This window comes from Fundulus heteroclitus, chromosome 9 (assembly GCF_011125445.2).
Source record: "Fundulus heteroclitus isolate FHET01 chromosome 9, MU-UCD_Fhet_4.1, whole genome shotgun sequence".
In the NCBI taxonomy this organism is placed as follows: domain Eukaryota; kingdom Metazoa; phylum Chordata; class Actinopteri; order Cyprinodontiformes; family Fundulidae; genus Fundulus; species Fundulus heteroclitus.
In genome coordinates this window covers 15,425,625-15,452,820 of record NC_046369.1, presented here as the reverse complement: position 1 = coordinate 15,452,820, position 27,196 = coordinate 15,425,625, and the positions used below count along the sequence as shown (strand labels likewise).

At 37.6% G+C, this 27,196-nt stretch overlaps 1 long non-coding RNA gene across 1 annotated transcript; it reads left to right on the top strand.

Moving 5' to 3' along the window:
- On the top strand, nucleotides 1–22,810 carry LOC118564067. The gene is made up of 3 exons (XR_004931603.1): nucleotides 1–29; nucleotides 19,880–19,912; nucleotides 22,773–22,810. It is a non-coding gene; the product is annotated as an uncharacterized LOC118564067 (long non-coding RNA).
- Nucleotides 22,811–27,196: the final 4,386 nt, after the last annotated feature.

Here is a 27,196-nt window from a genome sequence, read left to right as displayed (position 1 = left end):
CTCAATATTCCACCTGATACCTCCAACAGGTGCGATGTTAAAACCTCCAAAATGTCAACCACTCCCCTGACTCGAACAAGTGCTTGTTCCTCCTACTCCATCAGAAAATATGGACAATAGAAAGCCTGACATAAAATAAAGGTTAACTTTCAGTCTACTCTATGTATGACCAAGGTCCAGGTTGGATCCTTAGGAATTTATATCTCTGATAAACTCATCCTATACCTTGAAGTACAGATAACTTTAAGCATTTTGATGTTCCAGTTTTGAAAGTAATTTGTATTTCCCTCATCTTTGTATGAAAGATTTGACTTTCCAAGATTTGCATTTGAATGCAGTTAGGCTGCATTCCTTCCTCTGTTTACACAGGGACTGTATGCCATATGTCCATAATTGTTTTGGGCTTTGGGGTTTTCGTCTCTGTGGCGGTTTTGTCTTACAATATCACAACTAATGACTTTAACTTTGGTATCAGAGTGTGATTAGGTGTTGAAATTGCTGTTATAGATTTACAAATTAATCCCATAGATATTTAGAGGCAAGCTTTGTGGACTCAAGTTTGGAGAATTTTTTAAAAGCCTTGTTAATAACTATAACACAATGTGCTGCAAATAGAAAAAAAGCAGAAAGATTAAATAACCTGAACAATTGAATTAAGTTCTAGAGTATTTTTATAAATTATTATTTTTTCTTCAAATTATTGCTTGTAGATTAGATTAGACAGACTTTATTCAACTGCACATTCAATGTACATTTAAGCATATTTTTGCTGCAAGGCTCCGAGTGAAAACAGAACGCAAAAGAGGAACAGTATAAATATAAGTATTTGTCATTTGTCAGGAACATAGCAGCAAAGCAGAAAATAAATTTTATACAGGAAAGTTATTTGTAACACAAAAAGACATCAACACATGAATAGTGTATATGTAGCAGCACGAAGTATTGCAACAATTAATGGACGATATGATAATGCAGATAATGCATAAAAGAAACAAGTAGAAAAAAAAAGAATTCATTACCCCCCAAAATTTTAAAACGTGTAAATAATCAATGTTTGAGTGTCAGTTTTGAAACTATAGGCCACAATGAAAGACAGTAAAAAAAGGTTGATTAAATGTCTTTGAATAAAAGATAATCAACATGTAAGTAGGATTTGCCACAAATAATAGTTCACATTAGTAGGATTTATTGATTATTGAACATTAATTACAAACTACAATGTTGGAATAATTTTAATATGTTTTAGTACCATCCACAGTTACTTCAGTTACTTTCTATAGTGTATGAGGACTGCTCTGCAAAGACAGCTTATGCTTCTTTAATTATTTCCTAACTTTAAGACGACATCTTGAGTCTCTTTCACTTAAGTATATAAAACAGGGGTCAGCTAGCTTCTTGGTAATGAATACTTCTGTATGTCAGCTTGTTGTTTTTCCCCCCATATAGTAATTGCATAAGTATTATTTAGCTCTCATTTTGGATACTTTATGGAGTAGACACACTCTCAAAGACCTACCTTCAAAACAGTAACACCGTGACACAGCTACATCTGATACTCTACAAAGGCCATTACTCCTTAACCTCTTTTCCATTACCTTGCAGTTAGTCATACATGTTTATAGCCATTTAAGAACTCAGAGACCACATACCTTTTTCTGGGTAGAGAAAAAGCCCTTAAACAAGAGTCCAGACATGCTTTGGCCTCCTCTGAGTTTTATGCTGTAATAAAACATGTTTACATGCTTTTTGCCTGCTTGGCCCCCAAGGGCATATGGGCGGGGAGGTTATCGTGGAGCCACCATCTGCCTCAACCTTCAAAGGAGTTTAATTTCTTTTTATTTAAGGCACTGTTGATTGATTACATTATAACTGTCTTTGATTTTTTTTTTTACCGTCATCTTTTGCTGAAGTATTTATTGTATGAGAATCTTACAATGGGAAGACTTCCAAGGTATCTGGGATTTGTCTTCTTGCCCTTTCTAGACTGATTTTGGAAGATCAATGGGTGGATTTAGTTGGGAGTGAAAAAGAACACCTTGAACTCTTTTGACTCCTTCAAAAGAAAACTAAGCAGTTTTGTTAGGGTGACACACATAACATATTCTAAGGCTATGACCAAGAACACTAATACTTTACTTTAAACTACTATTTATTCCTTAAAAGATGTTGAGCAAACTTGGCTTACAGTCATAGCTACACTCTTCTATCGTGTGTGTATATCTTATGCTTTGTATTTTTATTTTTTTCATTGTTTATTTCATTCTTTTTTGCTTTTCAGTCTCTTTCTTTCTTTCCCATATTTCCTTTGTGCCCTGATGTGCGTCATTGTCATTAACCAATGGTTGGCTTATAGTTTTAATATTGCTCCTGTTTCAATCAGGCATTCCGGAGGGAGCACAAAGGTTCCTCTGCATGGCTGGGTCCATCTGTAGCGTAGCATAATGAGTTTTTTACGCTGAATTAAGTTATCATTCTTTGCCAGCAAAAGCAGGCCAAAGCCCACCTTCTAGATGGACAAAAAAGAGGAAGGCAGCAATAACAGTAACATAAGACAAGGGGCTCAACTTAGACCTTATCATCTGAAAGATTTATTTTTTCACTTTTTTTCCCCCTGTAAATTCACCACAGGTATTCTCTAGCTCCTGGTTATATCCTGTTCGATTAGGTTTAAATAAAAAATGTGAACGTTTTTTGTGGTATGGTAAGATGATTTCTGCTAATTGGCTTATTGTTGAACAGTAAATTACACATGCACGGATCTCACAGCTAAAATCCACTGAAATTAAAATTAGTTGTCAAAGTAAAGACTGTATTGCAAAATACTATCCAGTTGCTGTCAATGTGTGATTTTATCTAGTGACGTAGGTCTAAGTTACAGTTATGAGCCGAGGTTGTAATGGTGAGTGTTTTAAGATTGACAACCTGTTATATCGGAGTTTGACAGTCAAACTTTTCTGTGATGGTCCTGAACTTGAATATACCCCAATCCATACTTCTGTCATGGAAAAAATGATTTAAGGATTTTATTAAACACATACTATAATTATTAAGGGGAACTTTCCTAACTTTGACTCCACTCCTGAACGTTAGTCTTTAAAACAACCAAGAGGTTGCAAAGCACATAATAATTCTTAAGTCTTTTTAGATTGCCCAGTGAGGGTTCTTCTCCTAGTACTGGAGACATTTTCTTGGTGCATGAGAAAGATGTGAGCTGAGGGGAAAAGGCACCCAAGAGATTCCTGAAAGTAAAACAATGATTCTAGAAAATTGAGTTTCTTCGGGGCTGTGTCTGGGATGGAGGACTGCTTGCTCCAAAGATGGCACAAATTCCATATTGATGCACAAAGTAGTTGATCTAAGCTCAGATAATTATCTCAAGAAAATAAAGTTAGAAAGTCCAAGGTCTGTACACTGAAGATGAGTCCAATACCAAAGTCCAAATTGAGTCGCTGAGGGGCTAACCAGGCTAGAGTCATATACATAATGACTTACAAGATGGTGAGAACAGAGGTAAGATATTTTAGATTAGAATAAATTGAAGTTTATTTCAGTAACACAATTCACCAACTGAAAACAGTATCGATTAAAACACAGAGTGGTGGTTTCAAGACTTGATTTTTGTTAAATATGATGATTGTCTGCACAGAAATGCTGGCCTTTTAAAAAGCAGTTTAATACATTCGTAAAGGTTATAATTTTCAAAAGGTGCATTTAATCTAAGAAAAGAAGCATCATTGGAATGCATATTCTAATTTATATAATATGACTGTATATACTGACTTAGAGGGTGAGTGATATGATCAGATAATTGATCCCCAGCAGATCACACACCATGACATTTTAAGAAAGAATAAGCTTTTCCTTACTTGCTTGTAGTTTATCAGTTGCTCTGTTTTGAGGGCTACGCACTAAAGATGGGCAGTCCACAGCCCTTTCTTTAGCCTTGGCTTTGAGGGAGAAGTGTAAGCATAACTGTTGCATTATATAATGAAATATACGGTTTCCCGCGAAGTGAAGGCCTGCATAATTACATGAGTACTCCCCTTCAGCTGTACCAGCCAGTCTGCTATGTATAGCAGTAACTGAATTGCAATCAACATGCCATGTCATGCAATGGTGGGAATCAAAGCACCAAGGTTGACTGCTTACTCAGATACATTGGTGTGACACATTATAATTTGTGTAACTACCAGAAGGCAGCCTCCAGGACATTTTTCCACTGGATATTAGTTGAAGTACATCCTTCTCTACAAAGCACGTCATTCTGATTACTGACAGTTGAACTAAATTTGACAACCGAGGTGTTTTCTTTTTATGAAGAAGTTCACCTATGTGAAAGGTTCAGATTTAAGAGGATCTCTGTATTTCATTTCCCAACCGTGTTTACCAATGAGACAGAGGTTTAAGTACAGCTAGCCCTTTTGTTTACTCATATAAAAGGTTTCTGTCATTTTCTAGAAATTCTTAACTGATATGAAAAGTCAAACTATGCAGAATATTTCAAAGAAGAACAATGTTTGTTACTTTTTTAGTGTTTCCTTTGTCTTACAACTATATTCAGTTACTGAATGCATTTATTACAATACCAACTGCTGTATTTCTTTATGTGTTACAGTCTACTGGCTCATTCAGTAGCTGCGTCAATTGTCGCCTTCTTGCTTTCTGATAGTTCTGCAGTACTTCCAGCAGATAGCACACAATGTTTATGTCTGCTGATTAGGCCTGATGCAAAGTTCTTTTCAGGCTCAAAAATGACAAAGTAAACATTATCAGGTCGAACACTTGGCATATATTGTTTTATCTGAAGATGAATATATGTTTTATTGTGTTTTCTTTTTATGGTCAAAATATGTGACTACAGACCCCTTTAAATACATTAGAACAGCTGTACTGCTAAACAATGCAAAATAATTTGATTGAATTAGATTTTCAAATATATTTATATTTATTGATGCTGTCATGGAAAAGTGGGGCAGTATGTTTTTTTTAATAGCAAAAGATGTTGGTGACCTCTCAGTATTAGAACTTATGAACATTATATCACATGTTTCTGTCTAAAAACATGCAACATGATAGTTGCCTATCCCTGGTAAAATGTAAGGAAGGATTCAACTTCCTGGTGGCTGAGAGTGAATATTATACCATGCCCACATCTTTCTTTGGGGCATTGAAAATAATAGTTGAAATAAAATGTCAAGTTGACAGTTTTTTCAAAGTCTCAATACAGTCCTTCAGCTACTTGGTATTGAGAGCTGATCTGCTGTTGCAAGAAATTTACTTTTTACTTTTTCTATGAAAAAAGCAACAGTACATTACTTGTGAAATCCTGGTCATCCAAAATAAAATTCACAGATAAAATACATTGAAGAACAATGCGCATACGAAGACAGTGACACACAGAAGGTACTGGACAATGATGCAAAGTTAGAGTCTTCTGTCTTTAGCCATCTTTATTCCCTCCATCCCTCTCCCTCTTGCTTTTCCTGGGCCCCTCATCCCTCTTTCCTTGTGAACACCTTGTGTCCTCTCCAGGTGATGGATGCCTCTTCCCTCGCACAACGTCTGAGTTTAGACAACTCTTAAATTACCCCAAGCTGTGAGAGCAGAATAAATAAGGAACTTAAAAATAGCATTTGATCCGGATTCTTTTTTAAGCTAATGGTTACTCCTTTTTGACCCTGTCCCAACCCCCAAGTCCCCCTTCCTGCACTCCCTTCCTCCTTTCCTCCCACCTTCTCTCCTTTCTTCATACACAAAAACTGGAGGAGGGTTATTGATGGGGATTCTGCAGACTTCTTTTACTTCCATCCTCGCTTGCACCGTTTTCCCCAAAGGCCCCATATCTCTTTCTCTCCAGCTCTCACTTGAATAATGTTGTCACTATGCCAAAATGAGGTCAGGGAGGTAATGGCAAGACATATTGTGCAGTTAAGGTTGTCTACATATGGCTGATCAGTAATCAAAGGGAATGCATTGCATTAGCAGAAGCAACATTGTCCTTTGTGCTATTTATTGTAAATAGATGATGCTATTGATTATTCTCATGAGTCATTTAGCTTTTAATGCAATAATGAATTGTCCTAGGTATACAACAAAAACACAACACATTAATGAGCTCTTAAAGTGCTGTCAATTTTTTAATTTTTTTTTTTGCCAAGAATACCTTTAATTTAGTGGTTTCTAAGGGGGTCTTGCTGATACATTTATTTTTGGTGTAAAAGAAAATCACCTTTCCCACAGGTTGTGGTAACATGTATGCCAGCCAAATGAACCCCCACCAACCTCCTTGACAAATTGGTTGTTGTTCCTGCAGTTTAAGTGATGAGATGCTCACAGCACATCCAGGGACTGTTTGACCTCCACTGCGGGCACATGAAGAACACGACTTGTCATCAAAGTTTGTTTCAGTCCAATGAGCCTCAATTAGCCTTTGACCTTTCACCTCTGCTGCCCCTCAGTAAAGTGGGATCTACTGACACTGGAGACTGACATCTTTTTCACTAAGTGTTTTTAGAGTGTGTCTGTTTGGGAGTGCGGGTTGGGAGATTTTAAATTCCACACACACTGGACAAAATGAAACAATGCCACAGCATTATTTGTTGATGGAACTGATTAAGTGCATGTAATGCCACTGTTGCAGTTCTAATTGTACCTCCCATAATCCAATTGCTTTTCACAACTCCCAACCTTAAGTAATTACTCAGAAACAAGCACAGTGGCCTCATGTTCTTACATTTGCTAATTGACTGGTCACTGGCTCATGCTTCTAAACTAAAAAAAATTCACTTTGTGCATAGCTGTTTGCTGCAGTCACTCTTGCAAACTTCATGAATATATATATATATATATATATATATATATATATATATATATATATATATATATATATATATATATATATACACACATATATATATACATACAGTATGTCCCAACTTGTAAGGGATTTTGTGGTGAAATATTTGTAACATAATTGACTAAATGTAGTAGGGACATATGTATTTTGGTTATCTTATATATTTGATTTCATTCAAGATTAAGGGAATTTCATGACATGAACAACACAAATCTTTTGTAGACCACATCAGTGATTTCTCTCTCCTTGGTTCAACATTTTTTTATTTGCATAAAGTACAAAAAAAGCTTTCTAACTACACAGTATAGTGCATAGTATAGTGCACCAATATGTCAATTTGGTTTAAAATAAACTCTTCCCAAAAAGCTGTCATCACTGCACCATAATTGCAAAATTAAGTTCTTATCCATTAGCTAAAACTAATCCAAAGGGGGGACTTCACAGTGAAAGGGTGGTACGCACTATTGCCTCATAGCTGGAAAGTTCCCAGTTTGAATGTCGACTCTGTTTTTCATTTACATTTATGAGTTTCTTCCAGGCCGTCTTTCCACCTTTCAGTCCAAAAACATGAACGTTAGGCCCATTGGCCGTTAAATATTCGTTCTCTTTCTCTTTCTTTGTCTCTCTCGCTCTCTCTTGGCGTGTGTGTGTGTGTGCGCAGAGTCATGTGTCTTATTTGTATCTGTGTTGTCTCTCAAATGGACTGGTGACCTTTCGAGGGTGTACCCCTCCTCATGCCTAATGACTGCTGGGACAGAATCCACCCACCCTGGCAAACCTGCCTGGATCTAACAGGTACAGAAAATGGGTGGCTGGAAACCCAGATGGTCACTTTTTTTGCCAGATAGTCTCAATGGGATTATTTTTGGCTTTTTAATTTAATTCTAAGGACTTGCAATTTTATGGGATACCAATAAACAATTTCATTTTCTTTTAAAAATGTTTAGAAAACATGTGTGACTCCTGTTGAGAAAACCAATTGTACCACATCGATCTGCAAATAATAAAAAGGAACCCCTGAACCGCATGAAATCAAACTGGAAAACAACCAAATAAAGCACATGAAATGAAATGAAATGAAAAAGCAAATTGTGTTGTAACAAAGAACAGCCCTGGCAGTGATCGCTTACTCACTAAAAAAAAACAAAAAAACAACAACATTGTAATTACTAATTGTATTGGTAACCAGTGGTAACCTTATTTTGGTAGAGGAAAGATAATAATCTGCAGGAAAACATACAATAATCCAGACTCCTGTGTTAACTGTGTTAAATACACATGGGTAACAACAATAAGTACACCCTTTTACTTCAGAACTGCCTTAATTGTTTTAGCATATGCAGTAAGTTCAATGAGGATTCAAAACATTTACATGACACAGTTCCTGTAGATTTGTTGAGTGCAGAGCCATGACTCTAATCTCCCAAACTTACCATATTCCAGTGGGGCTTTTTTTGGATGGAGATTTGGACTGTGTACTCCTTGTGAGGTGATACAAGTTTCATGACCTAGTGCTTTATCTGCAAGTAGCCACCAGAAGAGGAGTAGAATGTGATTATTAGGAGATGGACATGGTCAGCAAAAATACTCAGGCTTATGGTATTTAACTGATGCTTATTGTGTGCTAAAAGACCCTCAATGTGCAAAGGAAATAGTGCCTTATTCAGTAAATTGGAACATGTGTTCCAATAAGACTCATTTTGAATTCACCTTTTGAAAATAACAGCTTTTAAGCAGTTATCACACTATTACAACATTACCACCACAAATAGCCAGAACACCTCCAACAAGATGGGGGATGGATTCGTATATTGGTATATAACAAATTTTGTACTACCATCTGAATATCGCAACTTAAATTAAGACTCTTCGTACCATGCAACATTTGGCCAACGTGTTGTCATTTGTGCACATTGTAGCCTCAGTTTCCTGTTTTGAGTTCACAGTGGTCTTTTGTTGATGTTACCAGTCTCCTTAAAGTTGCTACATGTAATGCATTCTGAATACCTTGGTTATTTAAATTGCTACTGCCTTACTATTGTCTGAAACCACTCTGCCCATTCTCCTTTGACATCAGACTGGCCTCTCTGGTATCAGCAACCATGTGAGGTTAATGCCAATTATCCCATTTTTTTTCTCACGCGGATGCTTTGTTTGACCATCAAACAGCCGTCTTCACCTTTTCTGGTTGCGTGAATTAATTGAGCTGTTGCCATTTAATTGGTGGTGTTGTCCTCTGTCTTAACAAGCAATTGAACAGATGTACCTAATAAAGTGCCTGATGAGTGTAAACAGCGAATGTAAATGAATACAGTTAACCTATTTCAAAATGTAAACTCAGGAGGGCAGATGAGAACATTCATAAGAAAATATGGTTCTGATCTAAAGAACTCCTTTGTCTGTTCACAACAATAAGGAGCTTTTACAAGGACTATTTAATATATAAATATGTTTAATATCAACTAACCTACATATAATCAGGCTTAATCTCATTAAATGTGATACTTTATTTCACTACAGTGAACATCATACAGTTAGTATGCATGATGTTGGTCTATTTCCTGTTTAAAGGAGATTTTAGACAGTTATATCTAACTCACTCATAGGTCAGAGGCTATTCCGATAACTTTAGATTAAGGTAATATAACTAAAGCATGAACAATATTGGATATTAATACAATTAAAATGTAGAGCACAGATAATAATGAAAAGGACCCCATGATATATGAAGAAGAAAATAATAAAATTTTTCATATGGTTAAAACCTTTGTTGGCTTTAGAAGTCATCTGTAGAGCAAGCAGCCGCGTGCCTGAATCTAATGAGGCAACATCATAGCTCACCTGTCCAGTTAACAGTAGGAAACCAGCCTCTAGCTGTTGGATGTTGCATTCCTCATTCTGACACTTGCACACAATCTTAGTTGCAAGATAGCCATACTCAATAAAATGTAGCATTTAAGAAGTATTTCTTAACTTAATCAAAACACCACAATCCGAACATCACTGCATGTGGTATGACCTTCTGTCTCACTTTCATGAATGACACAGCCTCCGCTAAATCTGATTAGTGAAGCAGTTCTGTTTATTTATTCTGTGATGAAAATGATGGGCTGCTGAAAAAGAAATCTTAAGAGGTAAGCTTTTTTTCTTTTCTGTCCGCCTGAGAGTTTAAAATTCTTCCTGACAACATACATCTCAAGGCTGACAATCTTGCTCCTTTATTTTCCTTAAGTAGCACATCCAACTGTTTGTGCGCCACTCTCCAAAAAAAAAAAAAAAAAAAACTGTGATATTTCTAAACCTAGCTCTGTTTTTTTTAGGAGATTTGTAAAATCACAGTGAATTCTTTGAAGAAAAGTTAACCCTTAATTCTGAAACACACTCCGACCACCTTTTTAGGTATTCCTCCATAAATATTATGGAAAGGAAACAGCGAATCAGCCTGGAAGAAGATCAATGCATTTTAGCATTTGGATGGCACTTAAAACATTGCCTAATCTGATTAAACTTGAAGCTGTGACATTCAAATGGCTAGGTCAGAATTTGGTGTGAATAACAATGTATAAAACCATCCCTCATAGTGTAAAAAGTTCAGGTGTAATGTTGTGTAATGGTAGGAGAAATATTTTCTTGGTACTCTGTGGGTTTCTTAGTAGGGGAGACCGGGGCTAGTTGTCACAGTTTTTACAGTCATACATAAATATTGGAATCAAAACACCATATATAGAAAACATATGTACCAGATGAAAGACCAAACTCTCAGGTATATATTTTGTATTTGGGTATATTTCATATCTTATTTCTGTGCAGAGTTATAAGCAATCTAATGGAGATTGTCACCATGTGACAAGTTGCCCCTCCAAAGGGTAAGTTGTCATACTATAAAGGGTATGTTGTCACACTATATGGGGTAAGATGTCACACGGGGTTTTGCGACCAATAATATAAGGGCAAAATTAATTTTGTTGTTATTTTTTAATGTTTAGTGAATAAATGACAATAACTCATTTTTACTACTTATGAAATAGCATAAAATAATATGCAACATGCATTGCGAAACTGGCACTTAAACTTTGAATACAAACAAAAGAACAAAAGAAAATCTCATGAGTCAGACTCCTCATCTGAGTTGCAGTTTTGGCATAGCTTATGTAGATTGAATTGCCAGGAGCACATGCATCATATGAAATAACATGAAATAAAATGAAATATTATGAAACATTGATTGATAGCTGTCTGACCCTGAATTTCCGTTGGTGTGAATGTTTTACAGTTTACGCCAAAGTACGGTAATTGACATTAAAGTCCTTCGCTGTACTCTTGTTCGACTTGTGATCTTGGGACACCTGCCTGACTGCCCTCAGCACGGCCATGCTCTGTTTTTCTTTTATAACTCCTGACCATCTTCTCACTTTGTCCTCTCTTTAAATTGCTATTTTTTTCTGTAAAAATAATGTAAAATATTTATTAGGATGTATTGATTTAAATTACCCCCCAAAAATTATCATTTTGGGGTAAGTTGTTACATATGACAACTTGCCCCAAAATGACTGTGACAAGTTGCCCCAAATGACCATGTTTGCTAATTCTAGCTCTAGCTTAACATTAGGCTAAATTACTGAGCAATTACTGGATGCCTTAATATCTACTTTAACAAGTCCATATGTCTAACTGCTAGATATTTTTATCTGAATGAAGGTTATTTAAAAAAATATAGACTTAATATTTTTTACTTTTTTTCTTGTTCTCTTCTAACTCAGTCCGTGAGACCTGACCATGCAAAGGAAGAAAAATAGTATTCAACTTTTTAGTTGCACCCTCTGATGGAGAAGATAATTGCAATGTGACAACTTACCCGTGTGACAACTAGCCCTGGTCTCCCCTACCAGTTTAGCATTGTTTCAACACCACAGAAAACCAAAAAAAAATAAATAATAATAATAATAATAATAATCCTCAAGACAGGTCATGCAATCAATTTCACTAAAGCTTTCTCCATCATTTTTGATTCAATTGGTCATCTCATACAGGATAATTTTCTGAGGGTGCAAAGATATATTCAATAGCGAGATTTGATGCCTTCATCTGTTAGTATGCCCTAAAAGATGCCAGAATATTACTATGATCAGATTCCTGTTTTATTATACAAGAGGGAAATTTAGCTATCCTGGGCCTGACAGTCTCTTTATTATTTATGTCTCTTTTTTATATGCCCTTTTTTATAACTCACTGGCCCTGTGTCTAGAGGACTTGGAGAACTGTGACTGGTCTAAAGTGTAGAAGTCCCTGTGGAGGAAAATGCTAAAATGCCACCATGCAAGACCATTTACCACCGCCCTAACACCAGAGAGCTATTTGTTCTTAGCGGTGTTAATGGTGTTCACGGCGTGTGCCTCTTAATCCAGCCCTTGCCTTCTTCAAGGCTTGCAGCTCTATGCTACTTACAGCCTAACCACAAGACAACAAGTACCTGTGTTTGTTACAAAATTGCCTGTTCTTATTCCTTAATGAAGATGCAATTTATAGGAGGGCTATTTTTTTTAAGGTAGAATGTGGAGTGCTTCTCAGAAGAAAGGATCATGGACTCCCCCTAGACAACACTGTTAGCCAGGATGAACAAATTATGAAATGGGCTAACACGTAGTCTGAATGTAAAAGTTGAGTACAGTGTGTTAAATATAAACCATGTGAAGTGTCCTGTGCTTAAAGTACAGTGCTTCTATCCAAACAAACTTTAAATAAACTTATACACAAACTTATACTTTATAATCAAAATACACCTGGAGATGATGTCTGTTTTAAATAACTGATCGAACTGAGAATTTGCTTTGGCAAACTGTTTGCTTTATTGTCTTATAGGGGATTTAGCAAAACCAATATGTTTTATTTCACATTTTTTATATAGTCATTATTATTAGAGATGTCCTTTTGGGTATCACAGGGTTGTTATTATTTATTTTAGAATGGATAGCATCTTAAAGTAATGAACTGGTGGCCGCTTGAAGATAAATTACATTTTGTCCTTGTGCCTGGCACTTTTCATCCAGCGTTGATACATGAGCAGCGCTTTGTCTGTCTTTGTTTGCTGTTTGCTTGTCAAATTTGGCTGCATGGTGCCCAGATGTTGGCATGTAATGTAATGCAAAGAGAGAGAAAAGAATATAAATATACAATATAAATAGCCAAAGTTTTCAGGTCATTACCTTTGTGACCTTTAAAGTTTTCCTGACATGCAGTGCTGCTGGTCTTATTTGGAATATAATATAATAGAATTACAGAATATAATAGAAATGGCTTGTATTGTCCCTCAATAAAGGACAACTCCTACAACAAAAGAAGCTTTTAAATAGAGGCAAAGTAAGGTTATTGAAGCGCATGAATACAGTGATTATTTTACTTTTTACGCACACAGACCTTATGTCAAACACTTAAGAATGCTCCCATTGTTTTCTTGAAGAGCAAAATATCATGGGTTACATTTTGTTATTATCTGTCATCTACTTTGAACCTGCATGCTTCCAAAGCTGATAGCCAAAAAGTAGTGTGCAGATCCAAACAAAGCTAATACAAAAATGCTGCACAGTTATTAAAAATAGCAAACTTAGATTCAAAGAATGAATAGGATAATTTAAAACAAAATGTGCATGTGTATTTTTGCAGTTTTTCCCTTTACATAGGATGGAAAAACGATATATAGAACAGCAGGGATGTAAACACTTATTGTCTGTGAGTTTGCTGGGAGCCGTGGTGTTTATTGTTGTATAACTAATTTGTATAAAGCATTGCTAAGCAACATCTGTTCATCACATCTTAATAACAGACGCTCCCATTGGTTGCTGGGAGTTACAAAAGACATGTTTAACATGTGGACGCTCACAGAAGGCTGCTTGGAAAAGACTGTAATTATATTAATAGTGAGGAAATGAAAAGGGATTGTATTCTTTTTGGTATACAGACGTCAAGAGTGAGAGAAGACTTGCTTAGTGTGGGTTCAGACTTAACGCTGGACAAAGCTATAGACATTGTCAAGTCCCATGAAATGGTACACGTGCTGTGAAGAACTATAGCTAGCAGCAGCAGTAGTGTAAATAAGCAGAATGTCCATGCTATTAACAGAGAGTGGTTCAAGGGTGCAACATAGAAAATGTGGCAAGATGAGGCGAAACATTTTTTTTAGCCACATGGCCAAATCAGATAGAAATACAGTACGTCTCAAAACATTCAACTACTGTGAAAATAAAGGTAATGGAGGAAAAGATGATTGTTCTACTAAATGAAAATTAATGTAAAAAATGCAATAAGTGGAACTGTTTTGCAAAGGTTTGTGATTCCAGTCATGGAAAAGAGGTGCACACGGTACATAAAGAGGAGGTCAACAACTCAGACCCAAAAGACCTATTTATTGAAACAGTTTTAGACAATAGTAGCATTGGAGACACTGAACAAGCTTACAGAGATATCCAGGTAGGCTCAAACAAAGTCACATTCTTTTTTAACCTAGATACTGGATCTTAAGCTATTGTCATTCCCACACATGTGTTTGAAGCATTAAACTTAAAATGCTCTTTACAGACCTCATCTTGTCTCCTTTATGTGTATGGAAGAGAATGCTAGCAGTGTAACATAAAACATAAAATGCCAACATGTCTGTGCAAATTCTCAGGTATCCATGTCATCGCAACAACAAACAGGCTTAAATCGGAGGCAACTGGACTTTCACTCAATTCCTTCTGAGAGAAACACAAAAACATTATCATTCCATATCTGTCAGAAGTTTCTGAGAAACTCAGGAGAATTTTCTCAAAATATAACATACCAGTAAATTTCAAACCTAATAATAACAACACTCTCAGGCAAAAACTGGTTCATCCCAAAGACAGAACACCCAAACTTCAGCTGAACGGCGTTGTGTATGCGGTCCAATGCAACAAGGACTGCTCAGATTCCTACAATGGAGAAACTAAATAACAGCTACATAAACACATGACACAGCACAGGAGGGCCAGCAGCCCAGGGCAAGATTCTGCAGTCCACTTGCAGCTCAAGAACAAAGTTCATACTTTTGATGACAATAATATCCATATTTTGGACAGAGAGAACAGATGGTTTGAAAGAGGGGTGCAAGAAGCCATCTTGGTCAAAAGAGAAAAGCCTTCGCTAAATAAAGGGGAGAATTGCTCTCCCAATTCCCCAGTGTTTACAGCTCGGTCTTCCAACACATTCCAAAGAGGTTACATAAACTGTCTTGTCATGATTCAGGGGACCAAGTACTCCGCTCACACCAAGCAATAAGTTCCAATGACTCACAAAAGTAACAGTTGGGTAACTGATTTGCTTCTGACTTTGAACACGCCTAGGAGGATGGGCCTCCATGTCCGTTAAAAACAGCAGTGTACCAACTGCAGGTTACTCAAGTGTGAGCCACCAGAATTGACAAAGACTCCTGGATAGGTGTGGAAACGTCTATTCTGAAAATGCATATTGTTAACTCTAAAGCCCCATCAGTTTTAGGATTAAGGACACATTTTGATTTTGTAATAATTAATTTGTTACTGTTTGTGAAGAATTATGCTGAGAGACAAATTATAGATGGGTTTGCAGTTGTTTTCACACATATTGCACTGTTAACTTGTGAATGCTTGATCCATGTTGACACCAACGTAGTTCCAGTGGTGTTTAGCCCTGCAGCATAACCTGAAAGAAGAGCTGCACAATATGGAAAAGCAACAGATTATTACAAAATCACTGAACTGACCAAATGGGTCAGTTCAATGGTTGCAGCACAGAAATCCCGCACTGGTCAGAATAAAGTGGATCAGAATAAGTGGATTAAACTTCTACACAAACCATTTCCTACACTTGATGATATTACACACAAGTTAGCAGGAGCCTGCCACTTCAGTGTTATGGATGCCAGATCAGGCTACTGATCATCAAAATGTACCACTTTCACCACTCTATTTAGTTGGTACAGATTTCTCTGCATTCCATTGTTAAATCTTCACAGTACATGTTTCTGTGTAAAGTAGATAAGACATATAAAGGCTTACCAGGAGTTGTGGGAATAGTATGTAGATGCTATTCTTGTCTATGGCAGGACCAAGGAGGAGTATGACCAAACTAGTTTTGCTATGATACAGCGCTCCAGGAAGAATGGAGTCAAGCTCAACCTTGACAAGAAGATTATTATTATTATTTTTACCTCTGAAGTCAGCTGTTTTTGTCATAGCATCACAAAGGATAGACTTAAGCTGGATCCAACATTGAATGCTGCAGATGGAGACATGGAACCACCCTGAAACATGAGTTGGAAGCTATCTTGGATATGATTAACTATCTGTCCAAATTTGCTCTGGGGCTGTCAGAGCTCAACACGCCACTGTGACACCTGCTTAAGGAGTCAAATGATTTTCTATGGGATGCTCAGCATGACGAAGCATTCAGAAAAAAAGTAAGACTTGACAACACAAAACAGGACCTATTTTGACTTACTTTGACAGCAGTAAGCTACTCACACTGCAAGTTGATACATCTAAATATGAACTTGGTGCAGCCCTACTGCAAAGAGAAAATGTCAATTGGTTATTCATCCAAGTTGCGGACTGAATGTGAGGTAAACTATGCTCAGATTGAAAAATAATTTTATGCTGTATATTGTATGTGGATGGAAGCGCTTTCACCATATAGGACATCACATTATTTTGGAAAGTGACAACACGCTATTTGAATCCGTTTTGCAAAAGCCCCTCACCAGTGGTGCAGGAATTTTACTACAGCCTCAAAGGTATGACTTTACCATCAGACACAAGGAAGGTAAAGACATTCCTGCTATAGACACATAACACAGGGCTACTGTGGCTTGATGGGTTGAGTAGTCATCTTGCAATCAGAAGGTTGTGTGTTCAATTTCAGGTTCCCCTTGTCACATGTCAATGTGCCCCTGGGCAAGGCACTTAACCCCATGTTGCCTACCGAGCTGCGTATCAGTGTTTAAATGTGTGTGCGTTAGTGAGTGCGATTGGGTGAAGGTGGCTCTAGTGTACAGCGATTCGAGTGGTCAGTATGACTGTAAAAAGCGCTATATCAGTCCATTTACCATAACAGAGAAGGCATGGATGTGCAAGCGCAGTTTGCCTTTCAGTGAGAAAAAGTTGCAGGATGATCCACAATTGCAACTGCTGGTGTAGGAAATTAAGGAGTAGAGGCCGGAACCATCAAGATGATCTGACTATAATGCATGCTATAGTAAATGAATGGTAAGTGGCTTGCACTTGTATAGTGCGTTATGAAGTCCGACACTAAAGCGCTTTACACAGTCATTCATCTATTAATACCCTGACAGTGGTGAGCTATGTCAGTAGCTACAGCTGCCCTGGGGCAGACTGACACACATTTCCATTGGGCCCTCTGATCACTGCCATCAGGTGGGTGAAGTGTCTTGGACACACAGCTGAGATAGTTGGAGCAGGGGATTGAACCGGCAACCCACTGGACTCGAATTCGCCACTGAAGCTCTTAATAATATCAAATGTTGTTGTTGAATACCAAAGAACCAATGACCAGTTTCTAGACAGACAGACAGTTGTTACTGATTTGTTCATCTGGAACATTGGCAGCTATTGTAAGAAGCATCACATTGTTATGCCATAAGCTGGTTGAATATGCTTATTATTATTATTATTAATTATAATTTGGTATTATAATTTAAATAATAAATCATTCAACTCAAATTTCCGCTATAACAAATATAGTTCAAATGGTGGTGATGTTAGCTATAAGCTTGTAAGTATTTATACCACTAATGCATTAGTTAATTTGCTGTTATGAACTCATTTATGCTGGAATAAATGATCAGGTCGGACTGTTAACCGACGAGGTTTATCCAGCAGGCTGTGAGAACCCCAATGTAACTGCAATTAGAGTTTAAATCCTTATTCCTTATCACCATCCAATGATATTGTCTCTGTATTAATATCAGATGTTAACTCCAAAGGAGGTTAGCTCTGAATTCTGAATACCCAGGCAACTGTGAATTGGACTGAACACAAAACAATGTCTATTCCGCAGTCGTTGGTTTTATTGAACCAAAAGCAATTCCCTGTTACAGTAATTCTCTGATTCAACAACTTTGGAATTCTTACTCATTACTAAACTAACATGCAAACTATATATGTGGAAATAAAGAACAAAACAAAAATAAACAATGGATTAAAATGAGCGGTTAGCAGATCTTAACTTAACTCACAGTTCAGATACACGTCACCCTCCCAAGATGGCTGCTACGATGACGTATGAGGGGAGGTCCTAATGACGTAACCACGCTTACGCTGATGGGATAATGTCTCGCTTCGAGAGGGCGCAGCTAACTGGGAGTTTAAACAAACCCGCGAATCGAGCTCGGACAAAGAAATTAACTGATATGGAGAAGCGAAAAGAGAGAGGGGGGAAAGCAGGGAAAAAAGATGAAAAGAAATGAAGCAGTAACCCACGGCGGGGTTCTTGATGGATCACAAATCAACACAGCAAAAATCAATTGTAAAATGCATGCACATACAAAGAGAATGTTCAGCAAAATAATTCCAACTTCGTCGTGGAATAAAAGCATTAACCAACACCTACAAAGTTCTAACGCCTGCCCAGGCACTTCTAAACACCCTGTTGGTGAGACAGAAATAAAAGGGGAGACCCCATTACTTTGAGGTGCCTCGGGGCTGGTACGGAGCGCTCCGAGTAGTGCGGCTTTCTGGACGCGTCTTGACGAGCGCAGTTGTCCGCAGGCTGCAGCGGGACGGGGAAAAAGCTCCTTCGTTTCTTCCTCCGGGTTCAACAGTCGCTTTGTTGGCCAGACAAAGCGGGGTCCTCTTCGATCACTGGGAGATACGGCGTCTCTCAGTCTTTTGATCAGAGGGAATTTAAAAGTACTTGTTTTAGTCGACCTCCTGTTATACAAAGCAGGGAATAACCGTTGCGTCGAAAAATCTCGGTCCAGCGAGCAATCGAACACGTGGCGTGGGATTACCCCAACGGAAACAGCTGTGTGTCTTCTCGGGTTGGCTAAAGCCAGGGAAGAAGGAAGATTGTCGTGTGTGATCGGCTTTTATAGCCATCACCATAGCAACCTTATCTTGATCGGCGGCCATTTTGCCGTGTTGCATGATGGGAGTTGGTGGCCATTTTGACCACATGAGTTGGTGGCCATTTTGACCACATTGCATCATGGGTAACGCAGTCCGTTACGTCCCGAATTGATGCCGTTTTTTTGTCATGTCTGAACTGGCACAACAACATCTACCACTCCAATTTATAAATTGAAGGCTGCTTCAATTTATGAATTAGAGTGAATAAATCCCTATTCAAAAATAGGGATTTTTGTTTTATTGCATGATTTGCTTGTTGATGTTATGAAGAAATCCCTCAGTGCTTTAAATGACAGTTTCAAAGGTTTTAAAACAATAAACTTTGTGTTTAAACTCGGGATGTTTTCAGCTTAAAATTCCCCCGTTCGATACCTGCATGTCGGGTTGGGGAAAGCCACAGGCTTTGTGTGGTTCCGTGGAGGCTTTTGTTATGCGTGTCAGCCAATAAACTCGGTGCTTGAAGAGTATAAAATTATGGTTTCTTTTATTAAAGGTTTTCTGTAAGGTCACTTCACTGATGTCACAGTTTGTCATGAACCACATTTACAAATATAAAATCTACTCAAGAAACCAACCATCCACCAATCCATCATGGTGACCAGCACATATTGGCCAAGAGGCAAGCTAGACCGTTAAAAGGTTGCAATTGCATTACAGGGCAACACTGAAACGCTCAGGACAAACAACCATGTATGAATGCATTCACTTTGAAGGGCAATTAAGAAGGACCAGTCAAACAAATATTCGATACCTGTTTCTTAACATCCTATCATATATATGTAGTACATGTTTCTCACAATGTACAGCTGTTTTATATATTTCTGGTAAAGGATACAAAATGTAATTTTTTTTCTCTGACTCCACTGTTGTGTGCTTCCTTTTTCAGACTTAAGGATTGCCTGACCATCGAGAAATGAAGGTGCAATGCTTTATACAAAATGTATGAGTGCCCCAAAGTTTTCAAATAATTATTAGCTGTGAATTTATCAGAAAATAGGTCAATATGCCCTTTTGTTGGAGCGAGTTGTATGCCTACATATGCAATGACAACCTTGGTATCAGGTTTTGCATTTCAAACCAGTAGAACTTTTCATCTTGAGCAGAAAAAGCCTCCAGCAGCCAACAAAGCTGGTAATTTGTATCTGACATTTTATTCCATTCCAATAATAATTAGTTGTCCTGAAGCTATCATTTTAAAAATCCCACATTAAATCATCATATCAAGGTTATTTATTTAGATTTACACAAAGTGTCTAGTCAGGTTAAATTAATTTACCATTAAAGTAAGATGTCAGTTTCTTTGAGCCCATTATGGCGGTTTATTGGATTACCTGATACAATGAAGACTGATGGCTAGGGGGGCTTGAAAGCCATGCTTTCCACCTTTCAGAAGATAATTTTAGAGCAAACATCAATCATGTGACTATTATGCGAAATGTTCTTTATGCTGTACACAAGTGCAATTAAAAAAAGCCTTTGCAAAAAAAGAAAAAAAAAGATATCAAGATAGCACAAAAAGCTATTTCCTTAAAGGAGCATAACACAGATGACACGAATGCTCTGCATGTGCATGGGAGATGAGGAAAGGCATCTGCCGCTGTGGCTGCACAGGTCTTTGGTTTAGAGGCGTAATATCTTCTGAGGTAAGAGAGTTATAAACATTGAATTTAGTCTGTGTTCTCTTGTTAATGCGTCAATGGCGGCAGAGATTCAACAAAGTAGCCAGGTGAACGAGAACACGCTGCATGATACACACACGCACCTGAATCACTGACTAATGGAGCCTATAGAGGCAACTGCGGTAAATAAAAGAAAATGTATTTTACAAGTCAGACAATTGTAAGGACATATATGGGAAACAAAGTCTAAATATTTAACCTTTAAACTTGCGCAGTGCTCCTTTAAATTTTGTCATCTATTTGTAAAAAACTAAATTCTTAACACTTTGTTTTTACAATTACCATCCTGAAAATAGTCTAAAATAAAGATGTTTAATTGTTATTTGCCAGTGTGCTGATGGAGCGTGAGGTGCTATGAAAAGTGTTAGACGCATACGCATGAGAGGCTAAGTGTGGAGAGGCCATTTTAATGCCCAGTCTGCAATGTTTTGAAAAGAACTCTGTTGTTATGTGAGCTGACAAGGTATTCCCTTTCATCTGGTATGGATTCACCCCATTTCCTGTCAACACGGCTCTTTAAGATTGGAAACTGAGTGGAACAGAAGAAGCAAAAAAAAAAAAAAACGTCATCGATATCACAATGACTCGTAGCTGACAGACAAACCTCTTCCCCCTGACAAGAATAAAAGAAAAAAATGGAGACTTGTTGCAAAAACAAATCATCTGAGCGTGACTTTGAAACATGCCCTAGCATGTGTCAGAAGCAGTGCTCCGCACCCTTTCATGAAATTGCAGGGTACGTTCAGCCCCTGAGTCACTGCAGTTAATGGTGCATGGTGAATGAATAGAAATGCAGTGCTGATCTGTTAGTTGGTTTGCATTTTTTTTTAGCATTCTTCACTATAATGCTTCAGACAGTTGACGCCACAGCCAGATGCAAGGGTTGTCTGCGTGTCTCTCTGTCAGACCTGACTAACCGGGACAAAGGCTCTACTACCTGATAATTTTTCCACCAACACTTTCCTGTTTCGTAACATTGAGCCTTAAGCTTTCTGGCTTAATCAATCACTTGTGTGTATTCATGTGTGTAAAGTAGTGATGTGTGAGACAGTCAGAGGTCTGAGGTGGGTGTCAGGGACAGGTGGACAGGGTCAGTCTCTCCCTCACCTTGGCAGCTCTTCCCCAAGTGCTCTTGACAGGCTTACATGAATCCACACCCATGCACTAGAGGGACTATTGACACACACACATATACACACTCATACATAGTAAGTTTTCTTTCACATACACATACACAAAAAAACAAGCAATAAAGTGAACAGCTTCAGGCTACTCCTATACCCTACGGGAACATGCAAACTATGCTAATCCATGCCAGTTCATCAGTTTAGACTTCGGACCAAGCTTGCTTTCAGGTCTGCTTCAGCATGCATATTTCTCAAGGTTAAAAAGTTATCAAGGATGAGATGGGCTCTTGCGTGTGAATGAATCTCCATATCATGAAAGGAAAATCAATAGCTGTAGCCAATAATGCAGTAGATGAAGTTAAATGCACTAAGCACACCTAATTCTTTTCAATAGACTGTCTTTTGTATTTTTGAGTTGCGTCGATCACAGCAGGCAGTGTCATGATTGACTCATCCTGTAAGTCCTTATCATTTAGAACAAATGAAAGATAAACTTAGTTTTGTGTTTAGCATGGGCACACTTTTCTCTTGTCTTATGAGCATACACATGCAATACATTCACATGCTTTAAAAAATAAAATAAAACAGCATCTCCAAAGAAAAGGCTGACCAAAACATCTGGCAAAGAAACAGCTATGAACAAATACCCTATAAATCATAGAAATTGAAAATGACTAATTATAAGAAGACTTAAAGGCACAATGTTAACATGCTGTGTTGGTCAGAGTAACATTCTAGAAATAGCCTCTTTATCAGGCCAAGTATAAAGGCTAAAAGATAGTAAATGTAAGCTTAAAAATGCTATATTTATCCAGTATTCTAAAAACAATTTATAAACACACATGACTTTGTTTTTTGGAAGCTTTGTGTGATTGTGTTTGATGACCAATACAAAGTAATGCATACATAGATATATTTCCCTGTTTAGTCCCACAGAAGGGAAATTTGTCTCTGCATTTAATCCATCCCTTAGGAGCAGTGTGTTGCCAACACTGAGTGGTGCACAGGGAGTGATCTGTGGTTAGGGGTCTTGCTCAGGGAGCCAGACTGACAGACTGAGTTTCAAACCACCAACCTTTGGGACACAGCTGCTCAGCTTTCTAACCACTAGGCCACCATTCATCATGTCAGGTGTTTTACCCATCAGGAAGGGAATCCCAGTCCCGCCACTATGCTAAAAAGGAGAACAAGTGAACAGGTTTTTACCAGAATTTGAGAACTAGAAGAGGCTGCATTAAACCCACAACCTTGAAAAGAGAGAAGCAGATCTAAAAAATGAATGGTCTCCATGACCACAGAGTGTTATGGACAGTTACAAATAAAAAAACAGTAAAGTGGGTGATATCAAATTCCATATATGTATTTTTTTTTTTTACAACCAAAAATCTTTAGATTATATTTACATTAAGATTATAGACAGGAAATGCCTAGTTTAATACTCCTCTCCTTCATACTCTTTTTCCAAGCTTTAAGGTCCAATCTCCTCAGTTAAAAGTGTAGAATGTTTTTGTATACACATCTCTTTTCTTTAATACTCCCAAATAAAATTCAGTGTAGCAAAATAGAGTTTAGATGTAAATTCAAACTGGATAACTCATGCCCAGCCTCTCCTGCAGCCGATCGCTTCATTATTGTTACGGCTGCAGTCAGTCCTGGCCTTATTTTCCTTTTAGGGTTCGACAGACAGGCCTTCTGCAGGTGGGATGCATTTCCCTGATTAGTGCGCTGCTGCTTTAAAGCTGCTATGCTTGCAGCAGAGGGGAGGCTCTCTTCCTGCTCTTCCTCCTCAGATCCCCATTTGGTTTGGTTTGGTTTGTAGCTTGTCTTATTGTTGGGTTTTTGTTAGGTTTGTTTTGCATTTGCTTATTTCTGGTTAGTTATGGTTTCTTATTTCAGGTATTCTCTCTTTGGGCTTTTATTTCTTTAGTATATTTTAATAAATTCAGTTTTAATTTAACCAGAAAATCCTTGTGTGGTCTCCTTGTAATGTTATCCCACCAAACGAGCCTGGTGGACGTAACAGTTATACATCTGTGATCCAGCCAATCTGCCTCAAGTCCTCATCCTACCTCAGCCAATCACCCTGCAAGGCTTTGCTTATGAAGCTTTTCATCTATGGATTCTCCTGCTCTTGACCTGAGCTTCGACTCACCTCCACCCCATCACTTCCTTCACGCTCTCAGGCTCCTTCTCTTCTCTGGCCTCCACTCCACCACAAGTGTCCGGACCCCGGGAGGAAGACTTCTCTAATCCTAATTCTAAAATGAACATCCAAGTTCAAAGACACATGCAGCTTTCACATATTCTAGCACCAAAATACTTTTTCCTGATTTATGTCAATAAATCCTCTTCGGTTTCTGTGAGTATTTGCAAGTTTAATTGCCTTAAGAAGTAACTGTATTAGTAAATAAACTCAAACTCTGTGTAATTAAATATCAATATGAATAAATTAGTTTTTTGAAAGCCTCGAAGATGTGTTAGAGACACAAGTAAACAAACAGCATTACAAGAACGCGGATACTCACAAGACAGGTAAGGGATAAACCTGTGGAGAAAACAGGGTTCTAGTTATTGTCTCAAGATTAGAAAATTTCATGGAGGACTTTAGTCACACGTCTGGCCTTTATCAAACAAGTCAAAAAAGGTGGTGGCACTTTGAATTGTGTTATAACTGAAAAGTGTTTTATAAACAAACTTACCTTACCTTGCCTTGCCTTGTGTTGACCAAATGAGACCATGATTGTACATTTGGCCTGCATGCGAAACACTATGCATGCTGAAAAAAAACACTGCACAAGATCCTGAACACAAACTCCCCATAAAAAATATAATGGGTTTGGGAGCATCAAGCTGTGGTGATACTAGTCAGCTAGTCAGAGTTGATGAGCAGATGGATGGAGTTCATTTTTGAACCATCACGCGAAAAAAAAAAAATAACAGGTTAAAAGGAACTGTGAATTAAGAATTGCTTAAAGATCCATTATAGATTAACATATGTTATAAATCCAATCTGCCTAAGCTTGAGCTGCTTTACAAACAATGAACAAATATTAATACTGGCACCGCATGAGGTGGAAAGAGACTGGACTGGAAGCTGGGCTTTGGGGTCACTGCATGGACCAGTGAAACCTTTGTTTTTCAAACACGTCCTGCAATTTACTGGGCGACTGCCCGATGGCAATCTTTGAGGGACATGTATCCAGGACACATAAAATAGGAAAATCTTGTTTTTTTCTGCCTGTGCAAATTTTCAATTATCTGGGTCATTGTAACAGCAAACATGCTTAAATTGGAGGCAATCAGACTTCCGTTCAGTTCTTTCTGAAAACGTTTCCACACCTATCCAGGAGTGTTTGTCAATTCTGCTGGCTTGCACTTGAGCAACCTGCAGTTGGTATGCTGCCGTTTTTACTGGACATGGAGGAAGCCCATCCTCCTGGATGTATTCTCAGTCAGATGCAAATCAATGACCCACCCTTCACTGTCCTGGCTTGTTAGAAGCTATTGTTTGGTGTGAGTTGAGTACTTGGTCACCGGAATCATGACAAGACTGCTGATGTAATCTCTTTAGAATGTGTTGGAGAACCGAGCTGTAAATACTGGGTAGATGGAAGTTGGATATCACTGATGTTACCAAAATAAGTAACCTTAAACGTTACTTATTGTGAAATATGACATTGTGATATATTTCATGTTTGTTAAAAAGTAATGATAGAGGGGAAAAGGGACCTCCAGAAATGCTCAGCACTGTGCTTTGTTCCGAGCTTCCATCAGTGTTGCCACATCTGCTTATAATAAATGACTTCGGGCTTGTTAATTAATACTGTTTAAAGTAGAGGAAATAGAGCTGGGTGCTTGTTTTTCTTGCAATAACTGGCAACATTGGAATGGCTTCCCGAGTTTTATGCACTTGTTTTTTTCGAAATGCTGCAGTCTGGGCACAGAGGGATAGAATATTTTTCTCATAAGCTTCCACTTTTGTGTAAAAGTTAGTGTTTAAAAAAATAATTTATCCTGAACTGAAACAGCTATTCCCTCAAACACACAGTGCTGTGTGCGTCATGTGCTGTGTGTGTGCGTGCAGCATCTTTTGTCTGAAGATGTTTGACACAGACTGAGTGACAGCTGTTTGTTAGTGACACGCAATAGTTTCCTCAAATTTCCCTATTTATCATCAGTTCAACGAATGTGAAACTAATAATAATTGTGCGAAGGGAGCTAACATTTTGGTTAGCTGTGCCCACCACTGATTATTTCTATCATTATTTACTTCCAGAAATTTAAAGTCAATTTTAAACTTGTTGACTGTTGAAAGCCTATCTAAAGTTAGTTATTTGACTATTCTTTCTAACCATGCATAGGAGGCATACTTTATGTTAAAGCTATAAGCTATCTTTAATCAACTAAACCACCAGTCCAGTTCAGTCTGTTATATGTTACAAACACAATACTTACTCCACAGGTTCAGTTAGAATCATTTACAATGTTTCTCACATGCAAATGTGTATTTGCACACTTTGGTTGCTCAGGTAATGTATGTTTGGACATCCATGCAAATTGCACAGTTCTGTAACTTGAAGATTTAAATTTATCGCACAGTATTTTACTTTGAGCATTAGTACACCAAATGATGGAGCATTTGTGTGATTCAGTCATGCAACTACACAGTAATGTATGTCATTTGTAAAGGGACCGCTATCTGTTTTTTGACTCAAACATGAGTCTTATTAGATGCTAAAGACTATTTGCACACATTTAGCTTCTTAGGGTCAGTGCAATCAACTGATTTAAAAAAAACATTTTTTGGAAAGATTGTGTCTTTTTGCGCCTGTGTGTTATGTGTAATTTGTGAGTCTGTCTCATCAAAAGTGTAATTATGGTAACACATAATGAATTTCTTTTTAAAGGAAAGAGAGAATGGTTAAAGTGCGTAATGATATGAATGATCGAGTGAGTGTCCTCTTTTTTTGCTTATCAAAATATGTTCGCTCTACGATGAAATCAGTCTTGCAAATTTCTTTAAACTTGTGATAAGCAGAGGTGGGGAGAGTAGCCAAAAATTATACTCATCTAAGAGCAGCACTGCACTACTTCAACATATTATTACTTAAGTAAAGCAAAAAGTTGTCAGCCAAGAAATTACTCAAGTAAGAATAAAAAAGTATTCAGTAAGAAGGCTACTCAAGCACTGAGTAACTAATCATAACACCTGATTTAATATTTAAAAATTACATAATCTGACAGACAAAAATATAAGGTTATGTGCAAATTCTGGTATTTCAAACATTAAACTTGAAAACAATACTTACAGCAGTTAATGTATATACAGTATGTTAGAACAACAAGAACTCCCAATGACAATATCTCCTGTTTACTGTACGTTCATTTGACCTCCAA